The 25,267-nt window shown below is 41.3% G+C and overlaps 1 protein-coding gene and 1 long non-coding RNA gene across 32 annotated transcripts in view; one reads left to right on the top strand and one right to left on the bottom strand.

Annotated features, from left to right (window-relative positions):
* TNIK (TRAF2 and NCK interacting kinase) overlaps nucleotides 1–25,267 on the top strand; it is a 383,771-nt gene that overhangs the window by 190,449 nt on the left and 168,055 nt on the right. The gene's annotated exons all lie outside the window — the stretch shown is intronic.
* LOC139077095 (uncharacterized) lies at nucleotides 13,282–18,966 on the bottom strand. Its single transcript, XR_011529324.1, has 3 exons — nucleotides 18,902–18,966; nucleotides 17,405–17,607; nucleotides 13,282–15,462 (listed from the first exon to the last, which is right to left on the bottom strand). It is a non-coding gene; the product is annotated as an uncharacterized lncRNA (long non-coding RNA).

The following is a 25,267-nucleotide window of genomic DNA, read 5'->3' as shown; positions in this document are numbered from 1 at the left end:
GGCTTTAGTTAACTGAGGGCAAGAAGAAGGATGTGAGGCTCATCAGGAGGACAAAGGGAAGATGTAAGATTTATCAGGAGTGCAGAGCGAGTTATATCTTGATTGGATCTCTCAAAGAGCACTGGGTGAGGGATGAGGGCAATGAAACAATGACAGAGTTCAGAACTATGATTCTGTGATATTATAAAGAGTGCCTGGCTAAGAAGTGTAAAAAGTGAGTGCTTTCCAATTGTGGATACCACTTTGTAGTTTTTGCCTTAATTTCTCTGAGTTCTTGACTTTGGGCTATATGGTTAGACAGGTAATTTGTTTTCTCTCTGCTCTTTTTAAATAGTGATCTATGGGTTATTCCTTTGTATCTGTGGGTACTTAGGTCTTCTTAGCACATGGCTGAAGCAAACTGTAAGGCAAAAGGGTTCTTTCAACCCTCCTTGGTAGAGGCTCATTACATCTTCAGTGGTTTGGTTGGTCTCCTGTGAGGGTCAGCTTCTGGCCACTAGGCGGAGTTTTTAGAGGTGGTTATCAACTGCCCTTAACAACTGCCGGTTCTTCCTTAATCCTAAAACCTGAGGTTTATTGCATCACACATGAGATAGATTGCTGATGCTGGCCCCTGAAAGACCAATATGGCTGCCTCCTGGTTAAAGGTGATGTTTAAATGTTAGATCTGTGCTAACAATTTGGTGTCAGCACTGCCTGAATGTAAGGCCTAGGTCTGAGATGTAGTCCCTAAATATTTATTAAGCACACACTGTGTGCCAGGTGCACGCATGTAAAACACATGGTCATTGACTTTGTGGGACATAAGCTGTGCACATGAATATCACAAACATAGGTCATTACAATACATTACAAGGCTGACAGACTCATGACATTTACAGGGAGAAATCAAACTTAAGTGGCATGTGTGTGTGTGGTGAAAGTGAATTGAGCAGTACAGGGAGTAGACAAGGATAATTGGTTACTGAAATTATAATGAGACTGCCAACACTGAATTGTCTGATACTTCACCAGGAAGGTAACAGCAGTCCCACAGTTTCTGAGAGGGTCAGGTGAACAGACAGAAAATTCATGGGAACTTGACTGAATTGGCAGAAAGAGGGCAGGACAAGGCATGGTGTCCCTGGAAGAAATGGAGAGAAGTCCTAAAGTGGGCTTGGCTTGAGAGAACTTCTCTTTTACCTCTTGTAAGTTGGAACTTGCTGACCCTCCCCAAGAGGAGCCTGAGCTTCGCTTTCTTCTGCCAGCTCTGCTGGCAGCTGGTGCAGTGGCTGCAGGCAGTTGTTTTCATGCTTGGCTCCCCGTTAGCTCTCCTTTCTTTGACTGACATGGGGCATTAGAAATAGGTGAGGGGAATTAGAGAACAGCTAGAGGGAGAAACAAATGAGTCATCCTCCCATCTCCAAGGCCTTTATTATACTTGCATTTTCTCTCTGAAAGTTGATTCAGGTCAGTTGGGAAATCATCAGTGGCATAGTGGGGCTCTTTAAGGGTTCCTTATTTCTCGATGCTGAGGGCTCATTGGAATGTGCATTTCCTTTGTTCTGTTCCTCCACAGTGGTGGGAGTTCTAGATAAAATATTAATCATAAAGTTTTTTTTTATCATTTCCAGTTGCACAGAGATATGAAGAGTTATGGCCACAAAGCCTTGGTACAGCTATATTTTACTGCCCACGTGTCTTTCTAGAGATGACACATATGCTTTTCATTTTGCTGCCATTATTCTTCATGAGATCGTGGGGGCATCAATCATCACTGTGATGGAAAAATGAAGACGGGGGAGGGGGTAAGCGCCAGTCTGTAAGCACAAGATGATGTGTTTGTCTGAAGTGGTGAGGGACAGTCTCCGAATGCAGAAACCAAAAAAGGCTCTCTGACTTCTACCTCTGGAATGAGATTTATCAGCAATGAAACCAGAGCCCGGACCAGCAGCTGATACTGCAGAGGTGTTTCGAGAAGCTGTGTCGCTGTCATCATATGTGGAATTCAATCCCCACGAGCGTGATGCAATCACATAGTCTGGGCTAGGATGAAAGAGTAGGGATGCCTGCCCTCCAGAAGGTCAGGTTGAGTGCAGCACAGTTTATAGCAGAGATGAATGGGATGTTAACGCCCGCGGGAAGGTGCCCTGGGCCGATGGCCTTCCTGGCTCTCAGGTGCCAGAGGGAACCCTAGCTGGGCTTTTCAAGTGGCATGGCTTCTCAAGTACCTTAGATGGGCAGCTTGCTTTTATTGTCATCAAAATGTTACTTTCCATTCTGAGGAGCCAGGTCACCAGGACAGAATGCCGGGATGAGCAGAATACAATTAAATTAGGACTACGGTAATAGCGATAGTTATGATGTCCTCAGTATCTGCTGTGCATTTTACATGGACTCTCTCCCAGCTCCTGTCTGAGACGGGAGGTGTTATTATTCTTAGATGAGGAGACAGAGGCCTAAAGTGGTTAAAGTGCCGGGGTCACATGGCTGGTATGGTAGAGCTGGGATTTGGCGTCCTGTAAGGCTAAGGAAATTTGCATGCTGCCATAATGGACAGTTATATGTAATGGCTTAAATCCCTTTTCACATTGAGCATGTGGCAAATGAATTCCCGATCCCAGAGCGCCACATGCCCTGGTCCTGCCAGCACAGTCCCAGATTCTTCACACACTCCGGGACCTCAGCAGAGTGCTCCACACTGGTGAGCAGCGTCTTTCTTTGAGATGAAACGTGCCTAGGGCTGCCTCCTTCAGACTTCATTCTTCTCCTGGTCATTTCTATGCAGCCACTCAATCACGTCAGCCCCACTTCAGAACCAGAATAATCAGTTCCTAGTGGCTGCTTCCCAAGTTTAAAGAAAGATGGAAAGGATGTTCGGACCTGGGGAAAGGAAAGTGTCTCTCAGCACCCAGAGTTATTTTTTTACTGAATTTTCACAACAAACTGAACACACATGGTCACACACCCATCCTTGGGGAAGTGCAGAGGACTCTCCGAATGATGGAGCCAAAGTCATCCTACTGTCCTGAGTGAGCATTTAGCTTATTTTGATCCTTGGCCTCAAACTCCAATTTTCATCCCAGCGAGGCTGCTTCCAGATGCCCTTCTGCTGTCACACAGAAGCTCAGGCATCAGAATGGGGATAGTTCAGAATCTGTCATCCCCACTAGTGGTAATAGACAGCTTTTCTTATGTGTCAGTAGGAACTCAATCAGACAACCCCTCAGCTATTCACCCTCTTTTAAGTTCTAGCTGACTTTGAAGCTTAGAGGAAATTGGCTGAAGGAGAATACAGCGTTTCCTGAGGTCTTCATGAACTAGCTCCTCCTGAGTCTCATGGCTCGCCATTGTCCTTTGTGTCTGTGGCTTTTGTGTTTGAGTGTCGTGAAGCATTGCAGAGCAGCATTCCCCAAGCATCTGACTTGGTTAAGAAGATAGCGTCTCCCCATTGGGACACCCTGGCCATTTCCCAGCAAAATGCTCCACCCCACCCTTGACTGTACCACATAAGCTAATTAACCTCTTTATAGATTTTTTTCTTCTCCTTATTTTAATTCTCAGCTGGTATTTCTGTACGCCCTGGGCCTTGGGAATTGTAGAGTGATTTGTTGAATTTCTGGCAGTGTGAGATTTTCTAATAGTTTGCTTTCAGTTCTCATGCATAATGAAGTAGGCATAGGAGGCAGAGAAGATAACTGAGGAAGAAAACAAAACTTGGAAATAGCCTGAAACAACAGCCATGCTCAAAACAGGCACAGGGGTAAAGAGGGGGTTTGTTTTTCTTCTTTTTTCTTTACGTGGCAAAGTAGTAAATGCCTGTCTTCTTGGCTGCGCAGAATACTTTCCTGTATAATTCTATTCCTTTCTGTGGTTCCACAGAACCACCTTCCTTCTAGCTCCACCTAGGGAACTAGATCTCTGTCCCCCTCCCCCCACTACCCTGTACTCACTCGGAATATGAACCTAAGGAGATGCGACAATTTCAAAACCATCCAAGGCTTAGCAAGTAGAGAGCAAACTCTTGCTGTATTTATGACTTTTAAGTGTCCTTCCAACAGAAAGATATTTCTGCAACGCTGAGCAGCGGCCACACCTATGGTCTCTAAAAGGACTCCCAGATAGGAGCCGTGACTCCTGAGGATGTACAGCAGCATCAGCTTTGTTCCTCTGGGCCTGTGACACAAACCATTCCTTTGCCAGAGTTCCAGCACCTCAGCTTGAATTCCTTGCCTCCTGGGTTATCAGACAAGTTTGTATTTACTCTCTGCTGCTTTCGAAGAGTGGATAAGTACTTAGGCTACCTGTGAAGACCTTTCTGGAAATTTGCGACTGCAAGATGTTTTATGAGCAGGTGGTGTCTAGGCAGTGAATAGAAAAATAGCTAAAGCTTGTATCCGGAGTTTGCAAAACAGGGAACTTTCAAAATGATTTGTAGTTTGATTCTGAAGCCATCTTTGCTCTAGCTAAGCCACGGAGCATCGTGTATAACCAGACAGCATTTGTCATCCAGACAGCTTTAGAAAAATCTACTGTTTCCTCATGGAGAGTGGGGGTGGTTAGAACTTGAGGAATCTTTTTCATTTATTTGAACCTGGGATTTTCCAGAAACCAAAGGAATGATTAATAGTTTCTCTGCCCATATCAGGTGTTGTTGGCCAGATGTTTCTTTCAAGAACTCCACTCCTTTATTTTCTAAATTGAGTTGGCATCCAATAAAGCACAGTGCAACTCCAAAACCAGCCCAGCAGAATAAGATGTAGTTATGAACCAAAGTTCAGGGGCGAGGCTGAGGTGGGGCGGGCACTGCAAATTCGAAGGGATTTTCAGATACATTAAAAATGGTTTTCTCATTTTGGAAATTTGGAAAAGCCGTGTCATTAGTCTACACACTAAATCCCTTTCCATTTTGCTTCTCAGAACACAGTTCCCAAAGCCTTACCAAACTTCAAATGAAAACATGTTTATCGTGCTTGTTTGAAAACAGTGAAAAATCATATTGTTTTCTGCAAGTAGCTTTTCTGTGCTTCTATTTTGCATATCATTTCTTTCTCATTATGAAATAGAATGAAAACAACGGGTCTCTCTTGTTATATTATCTGCTTGTGAACTTTATCACAAAAATGATGGATTAATGCTATAAAACTAGGATTTGCAATTAGCCATTGCATCTTAGTTGTACAGGGATGGGCAGATATATGTGTCTGTATTAGTTGGTAGTTAAGAGTTTTCACCCACTAATAGAAATTTGATTAGCAATGGTATGGTTTTTTGTTTTCCACCGAAAAGAGAGGCTTATGGGATTAATATCAGCACAGTGCAAAAATTCTGGGTGATGCTTGTATCTGACTTAATTTATTTTGGTAATATTTACCCTGAAACAGAATTTACAGTTGCAGGGAATCGGGGTTTTTATGTGGGACTCTGTGGTTTATATGAGGAGGGGTGGGCAAATATTAAAACCCCCAGGATTCTCCAGTAGTCTGGGTAAAGCCTGAAATTCTGTAAATTAGTTCAGCTCTTCCTGCTGGGCAGCCTGAGACAGGAAGAGTGTGGGCTGTCTTTGGGGTCAGAAGAATTGGAGAATGGACTTTAAGAAAGTCAATTCATCTTTATTTCATTTAAAGACTTCATTTAGAGACTATTTGGGGTTTTTATTCTCTAAAATGCCTTTAATAATAGACAGCCTACATTAAGAAGATGAGTATAAAGAGCTATGGAGTATCTTTGTTGTATTGTTCTACAAGTGCTAGAGGTTACTATTATTTCTTGCTAAAATGAATATATCCTTAAGAAAGAGGATACTTAGTGTAGTTATTAGTCATTTGCATTTTGGTGTGAACTGAGGATTTAAGGGCAGGGTCTTTTAAAAACATGAAGGGTGAAGAGAGATTGAGATGGCTGGTTGTCCGAGCCATGTCTAAGTCCTGAAAGTTATGAAACGCTTCATAATTTTGCCAATTGTGAGTTCTTATAAAGCAGTTAATTAAACAATGGAAAGCCAGATAGTTACAGCCTTTGTTCTGTTAACTTCGCCAGAAGTATTTATGAATAGAAAAGACATTTCTTGCTATTTTCCAATCTTTAATAACTCATTTTTGACTTAATTTTGTGGGCTTTGTTCTTTAAGGGAGGGGGTGGGTAGATTCTGTTTATCTGAGTTCCCTTTGGGGAGCGTGATGGGGAAGCTTCTTCACCCACATTTGCTCTAGGGTCTTGGTGGCCCTGCCAGTCTAAACTTCTTCCTAGTTGTGGCATTTGAGAAAATTTTAAAGAAACAAACTATCTTTTGATTTCTTATATTCTTGAAATGAGATCTATGAGAAAGAATGTTAAGACAGCCATAAGGTCACAAGCTCAAGGTGAGGGTTAGGGTGACAGAGGAGTCAAGGTCTCAGTGCAGAGTTTGCTTTTAGCTGAATTTACCAGACAAGCCAAAGCTGAGGGTTAAAGAACGGAGCAGAGTGAGGGGCCTGAAATCGGAGACCTTCCCAGCCTCCCTCCGGCTGCCAGAGGGACTGCTCTGGAGTCCTGGTTTAATATTCCCAGATGCTTCAGTTATTTCACAAAATTGAGGAAGAGTGGCTTTCTGCTGCCCCAGGAAAACTATGTATTCTAAAATGTGAAATGCTTCACCACACGCTCACTGCATTTAAATTCTCTTTAAATTTCTGTTTTCTCTGTCTTACTTGGTACAATCCCAGCTGTTGATTTTCACTTTCTTAGGGGATTGGATGATGTCACTGGGACCTAGTGCTCTCCTAACCCACCGCCCCCAATCCCTTTTTTGCTTTCTTACAAAACCCAGTTAGTTTTTTCCCTCAAAAAAAGATAAACTAACTGAACGGCTTTCTTACATCAAAGTTGCATTGTGCACATCAAAGAACTGATTTCTTGCAATGATGTGCAATACTGCTGTAGTTTAATTCACGCTGGCAGGCCACGCGCTTGCTTCAAGACTTTGTCTTCTAAGTGGAGAGAGCAAGGCATTGTTAGCACCGTTAGAGTTTAATATGCAGATAATTGTAATTATCTTGATTCTGATCATCTTGAATTATCAGAAAATAAGTGGAAATTGGTGATGAGGTGACACTTTCAGGTACAATGTTGTATATAAGGTGCACGTTCTTTCCATGATTTTCTTTATATCCTATTTTCCCCCTCAGCCCAATTTTTAATATCATCTACTTGTATAAGTTACATGTTAATTTTCTACCAGCTGCCCAAACCCCTTCGTTTTCCTAGTTCTTGTGTTCAGAGCATTTATCTAGAGTTAAATTTTGAGGCCTAGTCAGTCATTTATTCAGTACTTCCCATATGCCCAACACTAGGCTGTAGCCAACTGGTGGGCACAGGGAGAGTGTAGAGGCATTCTCTCCCCCATACATTGCTTAGTGAAGATGTATTTACAGAAAAAGAAAGAAAAACTAGAGAGTAACACTAAAGTGTGTTTAGGTGATCTATTAAGAGACTACATAGACACCCTAGAATTTATCTGTGTAAATGAATGTCCTTCCTTCAAAGTAGAAGATTGTACCTATTTCTTTCAAAAATGATGCAATAGCCCTACATATTTGGGGACCTGCATCTTGTGGTGATGAGGTGCAAAGACTGCAAAGTTGCTTTTTTTGGTCACTTATCATTCTAGCTGTCCAGGGGTCTTAGCCAATGTGACTTTCTTCCTTTCTTACCTGTTTGGAAAGACATTAAACTCATTTAAAAAATCAAATATACTCTCTAACAAATAAAGATGGATCATAATTCTTTTTCAATATTCAGAGGAATGTGATGAAGCCCATTTCAAAATGATTTATACATGAATGTTGTTAGAGTCTAGAGACAAAATTCATTTTGAGTGCAAGTCCTGGTAGTTTTATTCAATAAAATTGCACACAGTTATTTATATTAAATAGCAAATTGTCTATGTAGGAATTCAAATTCTTGATAATTTAGGCCCCAACTAAGTGCATATATTCTGTGGATCTGAGTTAGATGAAAAATCTCATAATAAAGAGCATCTTTGCAATGTCCTTGTGCCCTGCTCCCACCCCAGCCCTAGGATGCTGACCTGCCCAGGCCACAGGAAATTATCCCAAGGCAGTGGCAGGAAGGTTGATAACTGTGATGGCATTTCCTACTTCTCATTTCTGGGCCCAGCTCTCAGTGCATGTCATCAAAACCATGACCCAGACATGCTAGACGTCATCTCAGGCCTTCAATGGCAGGAGTGGCCAGCCTCATGCTGGAACAGACTAAAGCAATCTTGACACTCTTGAAACATAATCTTTTAAAGGACTCGTCACTTCCTAGCAAGTTCTTAACGTGTTTCTTGGTCTCTGCTGTTGGTCCAGGGCTTCCCAGACTATATGCAGGTTGCAACATGTGTTCTGGTTTAGGCTCATCTCCAATACACTGCTGCCCACCTTTAATTTGTCTGGCAGTTGATGTGTATAGGTGATACCTTTTGTTGGGTTTTGCTGGTTTTCTTGCTGCAGTTTAGATGAGCTTCAGCTGTTCTTCAGCCACACAAACACTTTCAGATGCACCATAACACATTTGTTATTTGGTGCCTTTGAACAAGATACAGTTACATGCCATGTAATGACATTTTGGTCAATGATAGACCACATATGCAACAGTGGTCCCATAAGATTAGTACCGTATAGCCTCGGTGTGTAGTAGGCTCTACCATCTAGGTTTGTGTAAGTACACTCTATGATGTTTGCATAATGATGAAATCGCCTAACGACACATTTCTCAAAATGTGTCCCCATCGTTAAGTGACACATGACTGTACACCGTATTTGACAGTGGTCTTGGACACCATCAGTTGATGATTACTTCAACAGAGGATTGTAAGAAAAAAATCTCCAACATGAGAGTCTGGAATCCCAAATGTAAAGTAATAATAGAAATTTGTAGCATTTTTAGAGCATTATGCATTTTACAAACTTTCATATGTCAGTTCATTTAATTCTTATAACAGTCGTAGGTATCATTCCTCTAGTTTTATTAATAGAAACTGAGGCCCAGGGAGATTCAAGTGATTTGCCCATCTGTGGTCACCCAGCTGCTGGGTGACAGCACCTAGCGAAGAACCAAGGGTCTCTGAGCACAGGAGCCGTGTTCTTCCTCCTCCCACAGTGGAAGTAGTTGGAGTCCTTGCTTTTCTAAGTTAGCTGCGTGGCCTGGGAGGAGTAGGATGGAAGGGGTTGATATCTGTGGGCGCAAATGTCTCTAACAGCTCTAATATTCTTTTCTGGTCTTTCAAGTCTACCAGATTTTAACACAAGAGATTAAAGAAAAGGCATCATTCACATTTCTAAGAATCCCCATCCTGGAACATTTTTGGGAGCCAGGGCTTGAATGACAACTTAGAATTTTTAATGTGCTGAAGCTCTTTAACCCAAACCTTACTTCTGTGGAGAAGTTGTCTCTTCCGTGTCAACACCAGTTTCCCAGGCAGACTGGGCCATTTGGTCTCCCCAAGGTCCTCCCCATGAATGTTAGAAGGTGCTGATCCTGGCAGAAAGCAAGCTTCCATCCAGGCATGGATGAGCTCCCTCTAGGAGGGGGAGACCAGTGTGGACCGAAGTAGATGGGAAGTCTTCCTGAACACATGACATCTGAGTTGTAGAGTGGAAGCCGGGTGAAGTTTGGATGGGGATGTAGTAAAGGCAGAGGCATGGAGAGGGTATGCGGGCACGGCTGAGAGCCTGGCCTTACCAGCTGTGTGACCCTGTGACTGTGCCTCACTCTCCTCATCTGCAGAATGGGGAGGTAACAGTATCTACTTCACATAGGTGATGTGGGGATTAAATCGTTATCCATCTAAAGTCCTAACTTGGCAAATAAATACTCAGGGAAAACAAGCTATTAGCTACTAATAGTGAGAGCAGAAAGCCTAGGAATAGTTGGAGAGTCTTGGTGGGTTGGGTTGGATGGGCCTCGGCTGACAGGAGAAATCCCTGCCTGCTTCAAGAGTGGGTGACATAAATAGCTGTGGAATAATTCTATGTGAGAACGTGTGAAGTGTATGCTTCCCTGCAGGCCCGTCACTTTAATATATAGTAAAGGGCAGTAATAGCTAACGTCATAGGGAGCAAATTTGACATTTTTTCATTCATCTTTTGTAATGAATTATTCCAGGTTGAATTATTACCACTATCATTCCATTTGAATATGCCTCTTAACGCAGAACGTCCTAAGGGCTGCTCTGGATGGGGTTAGCAGTAACTACTGCCTCTAATTTGCCATCTCCACCCTAGCCCCTGCACCCTCAACCTCCTAAGATTGTCTGGTAATGGTCTTTGGGGGCTGGAGTGATTCTTCATTAAAGAAAATGACAGCCCTATTTACATTTGAACAAATCTGATGTTCTCATTTGGGTATATGCCTAAACGTACCTGGGGTGAAAATATGTGGTGTAACATCTCCTAATCTTCCTAAATCAGCCTGGTATTTGATAGCTAGTGGAGTACAGTGTAGTGAATAATGGCTGACATGCCACTTCATGCTAGATTTATGTTTTATGAGCTGAAATGGTTTGTAACTATTTTTGTTGCCATGTTAGATAGCTATTTACTTTTAATGCTTTTATAATAAGAAAACACTATGCAAAGATACATTTTAACAGGATTTCATAAGCTTCCACACCAGAGGTAATAAGCAGAACACTGAAAATAAAACTATCACTTTCACTTGCATTTTAAGTCAGATTTATCACTTTCTTTCATTTATAACTTGGTTCTAGCTTGAAAGCAAAATCACCATCTTATTATTTCTTATTCAAAGGTTGGAAGAAAAAGGTACCAAATGAAATGATTTTGTATGAAAAGATCACAGGATTTGGCAGCAAAGGTCTGGAATAAAATGTTGGCCTTGCCGTTAACTAGCTGTGACTTTGAATAAGTCACCTAATCTTTAGCTCATTAGTGAAATGGAATAATATCAATACCATAGTTGTAATGACACCCACTCTCGTGACTCACACCCTGGACTTATCGTAACCCAGGTCTGTTCTGCTTTTAAAATCGGAAATTTGCAGCATCCCACTCTCAGAACACAGCCTTTGACTCTCCGGGTTTATACTCCCTGCCCCCTGCACAGCCACTCTTTGATGTTGAATAAGCCCTCAGGTCTCTCAGTCCCCAGGAAACTTTAATAACTTGTCCGTCCAGCCTTGGGCCCCATGGTTCCTTAATTTAATCATTTTAAGCCAACATGTGCTATCTCCTTTGCCTTTTGTTCTTCCAGAGTATCCACCTTGCAGACCCCTTGCCTAAAATCAGTCCAGCCGTTTGCTTCCCTTTTCTGCAGGTGGGCTGTACAACACAACTCAGGGAAAAGAGCAAGCCCCAACCCCAGCGAGACACTCAGCACTGCTTAATAATCTACGGTGTGTACCTGCTCAGCTCTTTGTCCTGTTCCCTAGAAGAATTACTCCAAAACTTCACCTCTCCTCCCTTCCATTGCCCCCGTCTTCATTACTTTCCACAGGGGACCTTCTTGCCTGCCTCTTAGAGAAGAGGAGCTGTCGGACAGTTATCCCACAGTGCCCCTCTCTCCCGCCACAAACTCATCTATGCTCACCCACGTTCTTATCCTCTGGCCTGTCTCGGTGCAATACTTTTCCCTCCTTCTGTTCAAGACTCATCCTTCTCAATGGGCGTGGGCTCCCTCCTCCTCCTGATATCTCCCAACTTTCTGTCTGCATTGTCTCTTTCCTCTCAGCACTCAGACGTCTTTAATGAAACCTCAGTATCAGTTTCCATCTCTTTCTAGACTGAGCCGACCTTTTTCTACCTTCTTTGTCTTCACTCGGTCACCCATTTTTTCTTTCCTTCTGTACAATTCAGTTTCTATCTCTGCCTCCTAATCCCTGCTTCCATCCCCAGGGGCCTCATAATTGCCAGACTGAAAGAGACCGTCTCAGTTCTTATTTCACTTGGTCTCCTGTAGTGTCTGCTTCTGACTATACCCTCCTTTCTGAAACTCCTTATACCCTCTTTTCTGAAATTTTCTCCTTCCTCTTTTTTTCTCCTTCTTTGATTTCCATTGACACTGCACTTTCTCTTTTCCCACCATCTGGCTGTTTTTTCTTAGTGTCCTTTGTGAGTCCTTCTGTCTCCATAAGACCAGCTTAATCCCCTGAAGCTTAGCTCCCTCAACTGGGCTGCCTACTGGACACACGTGTCTGGATGTCCATCAGGCCCCTGAAAACCTTTTATGTCCCAAACTAAAGTCACCTCCTCCCTCTTCATGTTTTCCCCTGAGTCTTCTGTCTCAACGAATAGAACCCTTATCCACCCAGATGTACGCCCTGAAAATGTCAGCTTCTTCCTAGGGTTCTTTTCTCTCAGTTCTCCAACACCCCATATAAAAGTCCTGTTGATTCTACTGCTTCTTTATTCCTTGGATCCATTCTCCTCTCTGCCACAGACTTTTTTTCAGACCTTGACTGTTTAATAGTCTCTGAATCTTGGTGGAAGATGGGTGAACTGCAATCTTGGAGCTAAAGGTAGTGGATGGGGAGGCGGGGAAGGGGTGTAGAAGATAGTGACAGGGTATCCTCTCTGGAATCCAATCTGATCCTGTAACTCCCTGCATAAACCCTTTTAATGTCATATTCCTTAGCATGACGTGGCAAGCTCTTCTTGATTGGGACCCTGTCTACTTCTCCAACCTTATTTTGTGCTGTTTTCCGTACACATATGATGTCACAGCCATACACAGATTCTGGCTCTTCCTAATACGTTGACCTTTATGCTCAGTGCCTTAAATGCCCTTCCCTGTCCTTCTCCTGATCGAGTTCCTTTGATCATTTAGTACTGAATTTAGGTCCTCCTTCACTACCATTCCTGCCCAGGCCTGTCTGAGTGGGCTATTCTAGCTCCTATTCTCTGTTATATTTGGGCATCTGTCCATCATAATAGTTTCTCAAGCTGAGACTTTCTGAAAACATTTTGGGAGAGAAACTAGTGCTGGAAAGACTAAGGTTGCAAGTAAATTCCTGAAAACCCTGCAAAATATTTTTTTGTTTGCTGAAAATGAAGCCATAAAGAAAATGCAGTAAATGAAATGAACACCAACGGGAAGCTATGTATCTTAAATAATAGATATTTTGGATAAATCATGTAGCTTAGTTGTGCCTTAATTTCCTTGTCTGTAAGATGAGGATAATAATAATAATAAGACCTACCTCATAGTTTGTAATGATGAGTTAATAATGCTTAAAACAATGCCTGATATAGTAAGCACTAAGTAGGCGTTAGCTATTAATAATAATTTTCACTTACCAGCTATGATTGCCACATACTGTTTATTATTTCCAGTCCCCTTAGTTTTACTGAGGTGATTAGAGTCTGTCTTGTTTTGAAGTGTGACTATGAAGACATTTTCTTTGCTTCTCCAATCCAAGTCTTCCGTGGGGTCTAATTTATTACTCACAGCCGTAGAGTCCTCTTAGTTTCCACTGTTGTCTCAAAGATGTACCTTTTTATTGGACTTGGGAAGAGTTGGGTGATGTATATCTAAGCAAGTTCAGCTCAGAGTAGCCTAGTATGCGTTTCTGAATGCCTTTCCCAGTGCACAGGATTAGCTCTGCCTGTGATATCCAGAATGTGGCGGAATAGGCTGACCTGGCTTCGTTAACCTCTTCTGAAACATCTTCTGTCTCATTCGCACACACAGCTCTTTGCCCTCTACCTGACGTCCACAATCCAGCTTTCCTTGCCTTTGCTTCCTTTATGTTTCAAGGCTGCCCTACAAACACCTACCTCTGCTCCCACCTCCAATTCTCTTTTTCGTACTATTTCTGACAGGACTTGATGTTCATTTACTTAAATTAAAATATTCACAATATTAAAAACGTTAAAGGAAAGCTGTGACTGTTCCATGAAGGCAAGAAATAGCATTTCATTCATATATGTATTAGAGTAGGTATTCAGAGGAAAGTTATCCAAAGCAAATGAGATTATCTATGGGAAAGAAATGTATAATCTGTAAAAATCACCAATCAGATTTTTAACATCTAATCTAGCCTTCCCCTCTTCCATTATGTAGTACTATAATATCTTCGTCATACCAAAATCTTGAGGATCTAATTCTGTTGTCATAAAAGTATCTTAAAACGATGTCCCAACTTTCACAGGTAACTCAGACCCTTTAATCACCTTCACAAATATACTTTATATGAAAATTAAAAATTTTAAATTGTGGCTTAAATCTATTGTTTCTTTTATTTTTAATATAAAAAGGTGATCAACTGTTCTAGTGACATTTCTGTAGTTAATGTCTGCTATTGTATTTTTTCCTCAGCCTGTTCCTTAGCCTGTGATATTATAAATGTGTTGACATCCTTCCCCAGATCCTTCAGATCACTCTCACAGGATCCTCTAACTTCTCTAACTTCAATTTAGGTTGTAAAGTTTATGTTAATTACAGTCTTTACCTAAGTGCAGCGTTGAAGAGTAGGAGTCTGTGGTCTTCGTTTCGTAGGACCCCCGTCCCTACACTGCTGGCTCCTTTGTGTACGATGGAAGAAGTTCAACAGATCTGAACTCCTGCCTCCTTTCATTCTTACTTCCTTTTCCAAGTCACTTGCTTTAATACTATATTTCCTAAGAGTATCTGAAAATCTTAGTAATCTAGAAAGAAATTGTTCATAAATAATTATTGGTGTAGTTAAATGCAAAATAGTTAAGAAGCTTATAAAAATCTTTCTAACTTCCTTTTTCATAATCGCATAGTAATTTCAGGTCTCTTTAGACAAGCACCTAGGACATATAGAGAGAGAATCAGTAAGTTGTTGTTATCCTATTGCCACTGAATTAATTTTTCAAGTAAGTGAAGTATATCAAATATGGGTGTGTTGATTAATAAAATATAATCATAAAGTTCATTTCCATGTGACCTTTGTAGCACAGAGGCCAGTACATTAAATTTCAAGTTGAATCATATATTTTTCTTAATAGTTTCTTCACCTAAAGCTTTGGCAGAAATAGTATGTGACCAGACTAGAGGGTGATTTTGTATTGCTAAATATAGATTGGGAAGGTAGGAAGTTCCTTTTTTTTAAACTCTTTGAGAAAAGCTTTGTTTTTTTTTGGGATAAGTGAGTATATTTGAGAATTATTATAATGTTGATTATTTGAGTAAAAGAGTATCTTTGCTGAGAATAGCATAGCACTACCACAAAGTTAAAATTGTTATCATGGCCTTAACAAAACAGCCTCTCTAAAATCTCAATCCTCTTCAATTTTTTTCTGCAATAAGGTTGTTCTTGGAGGACCTTGCAAAGTAAATTAGGGAAGAATATTCCGGATCTAATAAAAATGGTTCTCTCTCAATGAGATAAGGTGGATTTCTTTCTTGCTATTTTCTTTAAGGTAATTATTCCGTCTTGTAAGGACCACATGTATTAGAGATTTTCTTTCTAATGGTGTCCTTTTCAAAATAAGATGCCATGACTTGAGGAAGCCTCTGAAAATGAAACAAATAGGGGGGAAAACTCCATATTTTTATAAATCTTCTTTAGGAGTAAAATCTATTAAACTGATATTTAAACTAGTGCAAGAAATTTTAAGACTTTTAATAATTATGATTATTATTGTCCAGACACCTCAGAGATAGACACAGTGCTTTATATATATAACAGATGCTCAGTAAGTAGCCTGTGAATTTAAATGTTACTTAACAGGGCTGCCATATTGTTCAATTCCAGGAAATTCCATTCATATAGAAAAGAATGGGAATGGTGTTTCTCAGAGTTGTGTAACAAACAATGTGACTTATGACTAGGGTAAGAAGGTGTTTTTAGTCTTAGAATTATTATGCCCACTTTAGGTGAAATTAGATTTTTTTCGTAAGAACTTTCTTTGTAAAAACTTGACCACATTCCAATGTGCACTAATATTCATTTCAATTTATACAAATGGTGCCTTTTGGAAAGTTTTTTATTGACTCATTTTGCTTAATAGTGGAATATTGTACTGATTGTATTTATGATATGTTGTGAGTCCCTGAGCAGAAATTGTCAAGGTTAGACAACTCTGTTGGAAGTTGTCCTGAATAACACAATGAAATGTTGACTCAATAAGATGAGTCATAAGAACTCATTCTATCTGGTTGTTCCTGTTTGCATTTTTGTTCTGTAAAGGAAAACAGGCATAGCAAGTATTTCTATTTCTCTTCTTTATAAAATACATGAAAAGTTGAAGAGATTTGCCTAGAGCCTTACTGAAAAATTGAAAACTGATCAAATTCTGAATAGCATCTATATATTTTTACTCCTTCAGCTTTACCGTATATACTATCTTCCAAAGATTTTTTTCATGGCTTCTGAATTTGTTTTCTAAAATGTATTCTTCTCAAAAAGATATTAAAAAAAATTTAAAAATGTAAAATCAGAAACATGATGTGTTTAAAAAAGTATAATCCAAGCTTTTAAAACATATGTACAATTCTTATGTATTTTTCAATAGTCAGATCTATAAACTGTTGAATGTGCATCAATGAGTAATTAATACATTGTATTATTATTGGCATTAAATTACTATCATATAATGGTTTCTTAAATCTGAGACAAATTTTCTGGATACCTGAGATATCCTAAGGTATATTTTAATACTAAAAACTCTCAGTCCCATTAGTCGCTTAAATGAGCACCATTTTGATTTTCTTCCTTTCCCTTCTAAAGACAGAAGCTACCAATGAAATAAACCATTAACATTGTAAACACAAGATTGCTGGGTTAAATGCCAAAGAAACATAAATTGACACTGATCTTTTGGATAGCAGGCGAGTCCCTAAGGCCCCAGGTGATAGAAATCAGTTTCTGGCAACTAAGTTTAAATTAGACCTGAGATTTGAGTCTTTGGCCATATGCCAACACACATTGCACAACTGGAAATGAGGAAGGAAAGGAAGAGGAGGAAGGAAAGGCAATTCTTCATTCTTTTGTGCAGGTGACCTTAGCTGATGGAGGTCTGAAAGGTTTGGGCAAAGTTACCAGCTCCATCTTTCCACATTTATGTCAAAGAAAGGTTGTCAAACGTTCTCTGGTTCAAAAAGCACAGCCTCATCCTTAATTGCTATCTGTAAAGTTGATCTGTTGGCTGCTGCTGACAGGAATATAAATTTGAAGATGCATTCACCTCTACTTCTATACTTTATAGCTTTTCAGTACTCTACATCATATAACTTTTCAAGCCATGTTGCTAATATTTAAATAAAACAATTACATATAATTACACAAATCTTCTTAGACAAAATATGCTCTGATTGTCAGGCATTTTAATTTAGAGCTCTGTTCCTTACCCTTTACACTTTAGGAAGAATTTTAAATAGAATTAAAAAAGAGGGAGACGATCCATTCTTACTTGGTTTACTTATGTGCAAGGCTGATCTGAAAGGAAAATCTGACCTGCAAAACACGTGATTCTCTGGGGCTGGCCCCGTGGCCAAGTGGTTAAGTTCGCGCGCTCCGCTGCAGGCGGCCCAGTGTTTCGTTGGTTCGAGTCCTGGGCGCGGACATGGCACTGCTCATCAAACCACGCTGAGACAGCGTCCCACATGCCACAACTAGAAGGACCCACAATGAAGAATATACAACTATGTACTGGGGGGCTTTGGGGAGAAAAAGGAAAAAAAAATAATAAAATTTAAAAATATATATATAAAAACAAACAAACAAAAAACCACTTACTTCTCTGAGCCTCAGTTTCCTCATTTGATGACTGTCCTTGTTCTATCAGCTGTTATGCCTTCAAATAAGAGATGCTATAATTTTTTAAAACAAGACAGAGGGACTTAAAAAAGTGTTTCCACAGGGAGGTTGGGAACTCATTCTTACAGCACGTATCGATTGAGTGCTCATGGATCTGCTACAGAAGATAGAGTAGCGAACAAGACAAGAGATATGCTTGCCCTCAGGATGCCTCCATTCAAGAGAGAGATGTCCAATGTAAATGATAAAGAAGTAAAACGTGATTTGTTAGGTAATGATAAAGCAGGGAAGGAGGAGAGTAGGAGTTCAGACAGAGTGGAAATTTTAGATAGGATGGCCAGGAAAGGACTCCTGGAGAAGGTGATGTTTGAGTCAAGATTTGAAGGAAGCAAGCAGGCAAGCAGAGCAAGAGGAGAAGTGTAAAAGCATGTTGGAGGAAACGGAGAGGGTGCTGTGCCGGGAGTGTGTGAGTAAGGGAGGGGAGTCAGGGGAAAGCCGGAGATGAGGTCAGAAATAGACCTCATAATAACACCAAAAACACTGCAATGTCATCATCATTTACCCAGGCACTATACCAAGTGTTCTCATATATATTAATTTAATCCTTATTATTTTATACCCGTTTTACAGATAAGGAAACTATAGACCAAAAGTAACTCTAGACCCAGTAAATCACACATGGGCACCTCACACCTCCTCCTTTCCTCTTCCACACCCATCTGTACTGCTTGCCAGGCTCCAGCACAGATGGGTGATTCTCTCCTAGCCTAGGGGAAATTCCTGCTTGAGAAGAGAAGATTGTCAGAAAAGTCAGCAAGATGCTGTCCTTGCCCTTCTCACAGTCCCCAACAGTCAGTCCAAGCCAGAGGCATGAAACTGATGGGAGAGAAGAATTTCACTGGCATCTGGGAAACCTCGCGCCCTCCTTGAGAGGAAGCTACCTGACAGGTCACAGTTGGATTGCAGCTAAATTTAGCTGTGAATCAATGCGTTCACTAACTAGTCAGCTACCCACCCATTCCAGCCTGCCTAGAGCTTGGTGCAGGTCACATTTATTTAAAAGAGCCCTCGTTCTTTCTCAGGGTATCATCATATTTCGCCCACGTCTCCTCCCCCAAGATTTCTGACTAAATTATCCTCAGGATTGTTTTCAGAGGGAGGGTATAGGTTACTGAGAGGCATGTGAGTACTTACTCCCAGCAGCGAGCTTCCAGGGGATGGATGTGTTTGCTGACAAATTGCTGTAGCCTGTGTTGCCACCACTTTGAAAGATTATGAATATGTAAGAGCTGTCCTGCATTTATAAAATGGCTTTCAGTTTTCAAATGTCCTTTTTGTCCTCTTCGCCTTCTTACCCAAAGAACGATTTGCAGGCCTTGGCTTGGAAAGCACAATTGTAATGCAGTCTGTGCTGACACAGAGGACTTGTGTTTGGGGGCAGAGAGATTTGCAGCTTTGCAGAGATCTGGGTCTTCCACTATTGCAGGTGGAACCAGTGCTATGCCGTAATCGTTTGCTGCGCTGTGCAAGATCCATATTTGGATGCTATTCCTTGGCCCCTTCTGAGAAACTTGAATTCTTTAATCCTCCAGTACCTAAAAGGTGGTGAATGGTTGTCACTAATATAGAATAATGTTGCTCATCTTATTCTTTCTAAAAAAATTGAATTCTGCTTTCCTTATTTCTGAGAAACAGATCAGTTACAGCAATGACAAGATTTCCTATTTCCCTTTATTTGGAGAACTTATGTTGGATAAAGACAAACACCTTTATTCTCATATAGTTGACCCCTATGTTTTAAGCATAAAGTTTCATCATGATTTATATTTTAATCAAACAAAATAATGTATTCCTGAATCGCGCTGCCAATCGTTGAAAACTATAACTCAACATTTGAAAGGATGGAAAGAAACATACACACACACACACACACACACACACACACACACACACACTGTATAAAGAGTTGTTGAGAAGATCTAAAAATTGTTGAGAAATGAAAATAGAATAGCTTTCCAAAATTAATGTAATTGGCAAAATTATACCTCTGTGTCTAAATATCATAAACCAAATTTTATTTGGCCCCAATACTACTTTATCAGGTTTTTTTAAATTTAGAAAATGCTACTTCATTAGGAGACAGTGAAGATCTTGTAATTGGCCTCTTACATATACAAAAACCAGATGGAAAGTGGTCTTATGGGCCATTGGGTATTGCCTGTGTTTTAAAAGGCCATGGGTGTTGGAATTTGAGAAATATGCCCCTCACTAGTAAATGCTGCTAAGCCAAGAAAGAACAATACCCACCTCCCTCCAGAGATCCCTGAGGGCAAGACCTTATCTTTTGATCTTTGTAACCTTAGTGCCTCTGGGGTATATGACATTTAGTAGAATTCAGCATTTATTGAGCACCTATTAATTGTCAAATTCTTTTAAAGCAGGGTTTGTCAATCTTGGCCCCCATTGACCCCAGTTTTGGGCCCAATAATTCTTTGTTGGGGGAGGGGAATGTCCTGTGTACTATAGAAGGTTTAGTAGCATCTCTGGCCTCTACTCACTAGGTATCAGTAGCAGCAGTTGTAACTATCAAAAAATGTCCCCAGACATCCCCAAATATCTCCTGGGGGTGAAGCCAAAATTGCCCCTTAAGGTGTGAGGTAGAAACTTGAACTACATTTTTTAAGGATAAAAATTATATAATTGTTTAAAATTCCATCTTCCCCAAATCTTTATCTGCATCCATATATGTATATGTGTATACCTATATCTATACACACACACAGCACATACCTTCTTACAGAGTTCTTACAGGGGCATTTGGTTGGGAGTGCTCACTGTAGTCTTTTTTCATGGGAATCATTATGACTGCAGGAGATTGCTCACTAAATTTCATCTGTCGCCTGCATTCCTGCTCAGATACAACTAAAGCCTATTGAAATTGATTTTTGTGTCAGCAACAGAGCTGGGATTCAGTTAGAACAGGAAAGCTTCCCTTTCATTACTAGTCTTTTTTCCCCATATTACTTTAGATTTGGTGTGCCCTAATTATATTCCAGTGCTTATCCTGCTGACATTTCTTTTGTTTTAATTAAAACTTCTGGAGGTTTGAGGACACTGTGGGAGAGGGTTTATTCATCATGAGCCCTGAGAAAGAGTCAAATGGGTCCCTATTTGTGTTCCTGCCACCCCAAGAATGATAGCTGGGAACACTGTGGTCCCTTCCCTTTGTTATTTCTCATCACACCAGTGCTGTCCTTTCTCTTCCCCCTTAGCTCCAAGCTTCCAGACCTGCTTTTGCTGCTGCCACAGACATTCTGTTATTAAGTGACCGAGACAGTACGGTGGGTAGACTGGCTTCCTATTGAAGCCATAAATTAGGTGAAATGAAATGCAGCACTGCCTTTTTATCATTATTATTATTATTTATCTTTGCACAGTTGCCTCTGGTGCCAAGCCAGCCCCACCCACTCCCGCCCACGTGGTTGTAAATTTCTGACCAGAGGGGCCAGTATCTGGCTGTAACTGACAAACCTCTGCAGGCCTGGGGAGAGGACATCATATATCTTCTTAATCTGCTGCTGGGAGCTGGGATGGATGGAGTGAGCAGAGTGTCTGCTTGAGGTCCTGAGGGGAAGACAGAGTCGCCTCCTAAAGTAGTCCATAGAGAGGGAGCTATTGATTCAAAGTCTGAAAAAATGAGCTGTCCTTCTCCAAGAACAGCAGGAGCAGTCCTGCCTCCAGTTAGTATTCTCTCAGGAAAAGGGGAGGCAGAGATGGAGGAACCTGAGCAGGGCACTGTCTGGGCCTTACTTCTCTCTTGCTGTATCCTTCTCTCCCTGACCCTTTCCTCAGGTAAACTGTGAAATGCAGATGCCCCCATCTGCTCAAGCCTCCGGGCTCGCTCCGGTGACCCAGTGTGTTAGTTAACGCTTGGAAAAGAAAGCAAAAGCAGAATCTTCTTCAGCAAAACACGCGTTAGACCATATGGCTTTTTCCTCCAGTTACGATACCATGAGCCGTTCTTATAGTTCCTTATTTCTTAAGAGAAAAAGCTTTCTACCACTCTTAAAAGTCTGCATTTCCTCAGATTATCTCAAGCTTCTCCCAGGTTAAGCCATGATGGATCACTGGAGTCTCTCTGTTGACTATGATTTGAGGCAGTTTATGAGGTCCCCCAGGTCCGGGAACTCCATGTTTCCCAGCCTTATTTAGCACCTATTCTGCAAGACCCTGTCCTAGGCAACATCAGAGGGTTAAACAGACGTAAGGCAGAGTCCTTGCCTTTGAGGAGTTCTTGGTTCCAGCGTGCAGAAGCCATGTGCCTGACAAACTGACAGTCTCAAGGTGACAGGGAGTAAGGGAACTCAGAGGAGAGAAGTTGGTTCCAATACAATTCACACCGCCTATTGTAAGCTATCAAGAGCTGTATGCTGTTACATGTCACTTTTATAGACTGCATGAAGAACAGTTTCTCTGTGTATCTTCGGGAGATTACTGACCTCTCTACGGTACCATACCTATGTATTTTCAAACACTGTGCCTGGACTCTCAGATGTCATAGAGTACTAAAATCTCACCCAGCCACCCCCAATAAAAAACGAAAACAACCGCTGGGATCCAACATAGGGTTGTTTACTTTTACTTTTGAAACATTAAGAACATTTCATTAATGGACATTTTTACACCAAAAATCTTAAAGAAGCCTGCTTAAGTTGAATCTCTGGCTTTCTGAAAAAAATTGCCAAAGGGTTCTTATTTTTCTCCTTCTACTGAAGTTGAGCATAAATTTCATCCTGGCCTGGTGTCCAGGAACCAGGGCTTCTAAATGCCATCTCTGTCCCCAGGTCTGGGGAGATAGGGAAGGCTGAGGGGCTGGGTGGGAGGGGTGGAATATTGAGGAGGGTGAGGAATTGGCTGCATGTGCGTATTCTGTCCCCATCCTTTGAACCCCCACATCTGAGGGGTTCAAATTTCTGGAGGACTAATCTTCCCAGAAGTTAATACATGAAAGCCACCAATGGTTGTGGTAATTCTGTGGCATAAATTAAGCCAGAGCCAGTCAGATCTTTGGTTTTGTGCTCAGTTTTTGGGTTAAGAGAGGAGGTTACTGGGAAATGCGTTCTTGGCCTAAGGCCATGGCCAAGAGACTGGTTCTGTCACGTTTTTGAGCTCTCATCACCCTACAGCCTGTCTGCCTTGTCACTGCTGTCACTTCAGCTGTGCATGCCTTTCCTGGGTACAGACATTAGGCTCCCTGCCATGGAATCTGCATAGATTAACTATTATCTGCTAAAAATTGTCACTATTGGATTTTTTTCCTTTAATCATCCCTTTTGATTTATAAAGTAAGCCAAACTGGCTGCCATCAAGACAGAGGAATCCTAATTTCTAACAAAGAAAAACAAGACACAGTCTTTCTTCCCCACTCCTTGTCTGTGAGCAAGCCTCAGTCCTCAGCTGGCCCAGCCCTGAGCAATCTTGAAAACAGTCCATTTTCTGCCTCTCAGAGGTGCCAAGCAGAGGAATTCACAGGGAGTGGTGTTGAGATGGAGAGCTGTTGCTTGGGAACTGTCCTCTATCGGTACCTTGCTTCATCTTTGCCACAAGTCTGGGAACAGTGATGGCTGGATACACAGCTCTGTAGATATGGAGAGCAAGACTTTTTAAGCTACTGATATTGAATCTGAAGTGAGTTCACTCACCCGTTGCACAGCAAGCCAATCTTTGACACTGGGGGTAGTGGAAGAAAGTGGTAATTTTATTATTGCACAGCGCTGAGCAAGGAGAGAGGGCAGCTAATGCTGAAATCCCAAACTCCCCAAAAAGCTAAAAGGAAGGGTTTTTATTTGGGGTTTTAGGTAGGGTAGGCGGAGCATATAGCCTTGCTGGTCGGAGCGTTCCCACCAGCCTGTATCTCTTGGCAGGGAGGAGATAATGAATCCAGGTGCTTGTCCTTGGTGGTGTCTGTCTCCATGGAGGATAGTGGATTCTGGAGCCAGGAAGCCAGGGAGTAAGCAGGGAAAGAGTGTTTTGGTTTTAACCCCATATATGTTGAGTTTAATGTAGGGAAACGTATCAGGGTCAGTATCACTACTGATGAATGGCACATGCAAATCACGGAAAAATAGAGGCCCCATTTAACCTGGGCAAACCCTAGGAGTAGACACTGTGGCAAGTATATTCTGTGAACATTCATGCTCCTGGATCTAAGGATCTTTGGAGTCTTTTCATAAGGTTGTCCTGTCCACCTCTTTGTGTCAAGGCACCTTCTGTCAAAGAAAGGCAGCATTCCTGAAGACATCTGGATTGGTGGGCTTAACTAGGCTTTAACCTGAACTGTGAGTGCTAAATCAGAGTTCCCTTCACTCTCATCCTTATAGCTCGGAGGGAAAGCTAAAACCAACTTCTAGTATCTGTGATGTGTGGAAAGGGGAAGTCAATTGGCCTCTCTATAGAGTTTAAAGGAGCTTCTTCCACTAAATTCAGCTGGCCAACTGTGGTCTGAAAATATTAAATGGAAAATTCCAGAAATAGACAATTCATAAGTTTTAAATTGTGTGCTCTTCTGAGTAGCATGATGAAATCTTGTGCTGCCCCACTCTGTCCCACTCAGGTCGTGAATCATCCTCTTGCCCAGCATATCCATGCTGTATACACTACCTGCCTATTAGGCCATTAGTTAGGAAAAAACATAGTCTCTATGGGGTTCAGTACTATCCCAGGTTTCAGGCATCCACTGGGGTCTTGGAATGTATCCCCCTTGGATAAGAGAGGGCTACAGTAAATCCTGCTCGCAATCACCCCATCTGCTCCTATATACTTTGTGCCTGGATAGACATGGGGGGAATGGGAGAAACCGATGTGGACATATGGATGGTGTTGACCAAAAACTTGAATACAACCCTCAAATCTTGCTACTTCATTCAGTCTGTTGTTTATCCCTGCTGTGCTCATCACTGTGGGAGGCACAGGTTAAATATATATTCAATCCATTCCCAAGTCTTGATGATTTGACCTCCTGAATATCTCTTGACTGTATCCACTTCTCACCTTCTCCATTACCTCCATCCTAGTCCAGGTTGCCATCATCTCTCATCTGGATTACTAAGTAGCATTGTAAGTGTTATTCTTCTGTCTTTGCTGGTTTCCTCTATTCTCTGCCCTGTCCCTGGAGTGATCTTTTCAAATGCAAACTTGATGACTTTGCACTCTTGGTTCTGTAGGAGAGGAAACCTTTTCCTTTCTTCCCTTCTGGGTTCTTTGGGTAATAATTAAATTGAAATGAGACAGATTAACAGGAGAAAACCAAATTTAATTTCATATGTATGGGAGCTCATAGAAATGTGAGACTCAAAGAAGTGACCAAAGCAGGCAGTTTTTATACCTTTTAAACAAGGAAACAACAAATTTGTGAAGAATTGACAAGACAAAGGGGTTTAGGCTTGGAGTAGTAAATTAGTAAAGAAGTAACAAGATTTCTTTATACGGCCTTTTTGGCTGTGAATTCCCCATCTCTAGCGATAAAGATGTCGCTCTTTCTTCTGGTACAGGGAGGGTACA

This window comes from Equus przewalskii, chromosome 18 (genome assembly GCF_037783145.1).
Source record: "Equus przewalskii isolate Varuska chromosome 18, EquPr2, whole genome shotgun sequence".
Classification (NCBI taxonomy): Eukaryota; Metazoa; Chordata; class Mammalia; order Perissodactyla; family Equidae; genus Equus; species Equus przewalskii.
Note: the sequence above shows the minus strand (reverse complement) of the source record. Positions and strands in the feature narration are given on the sequence as shown.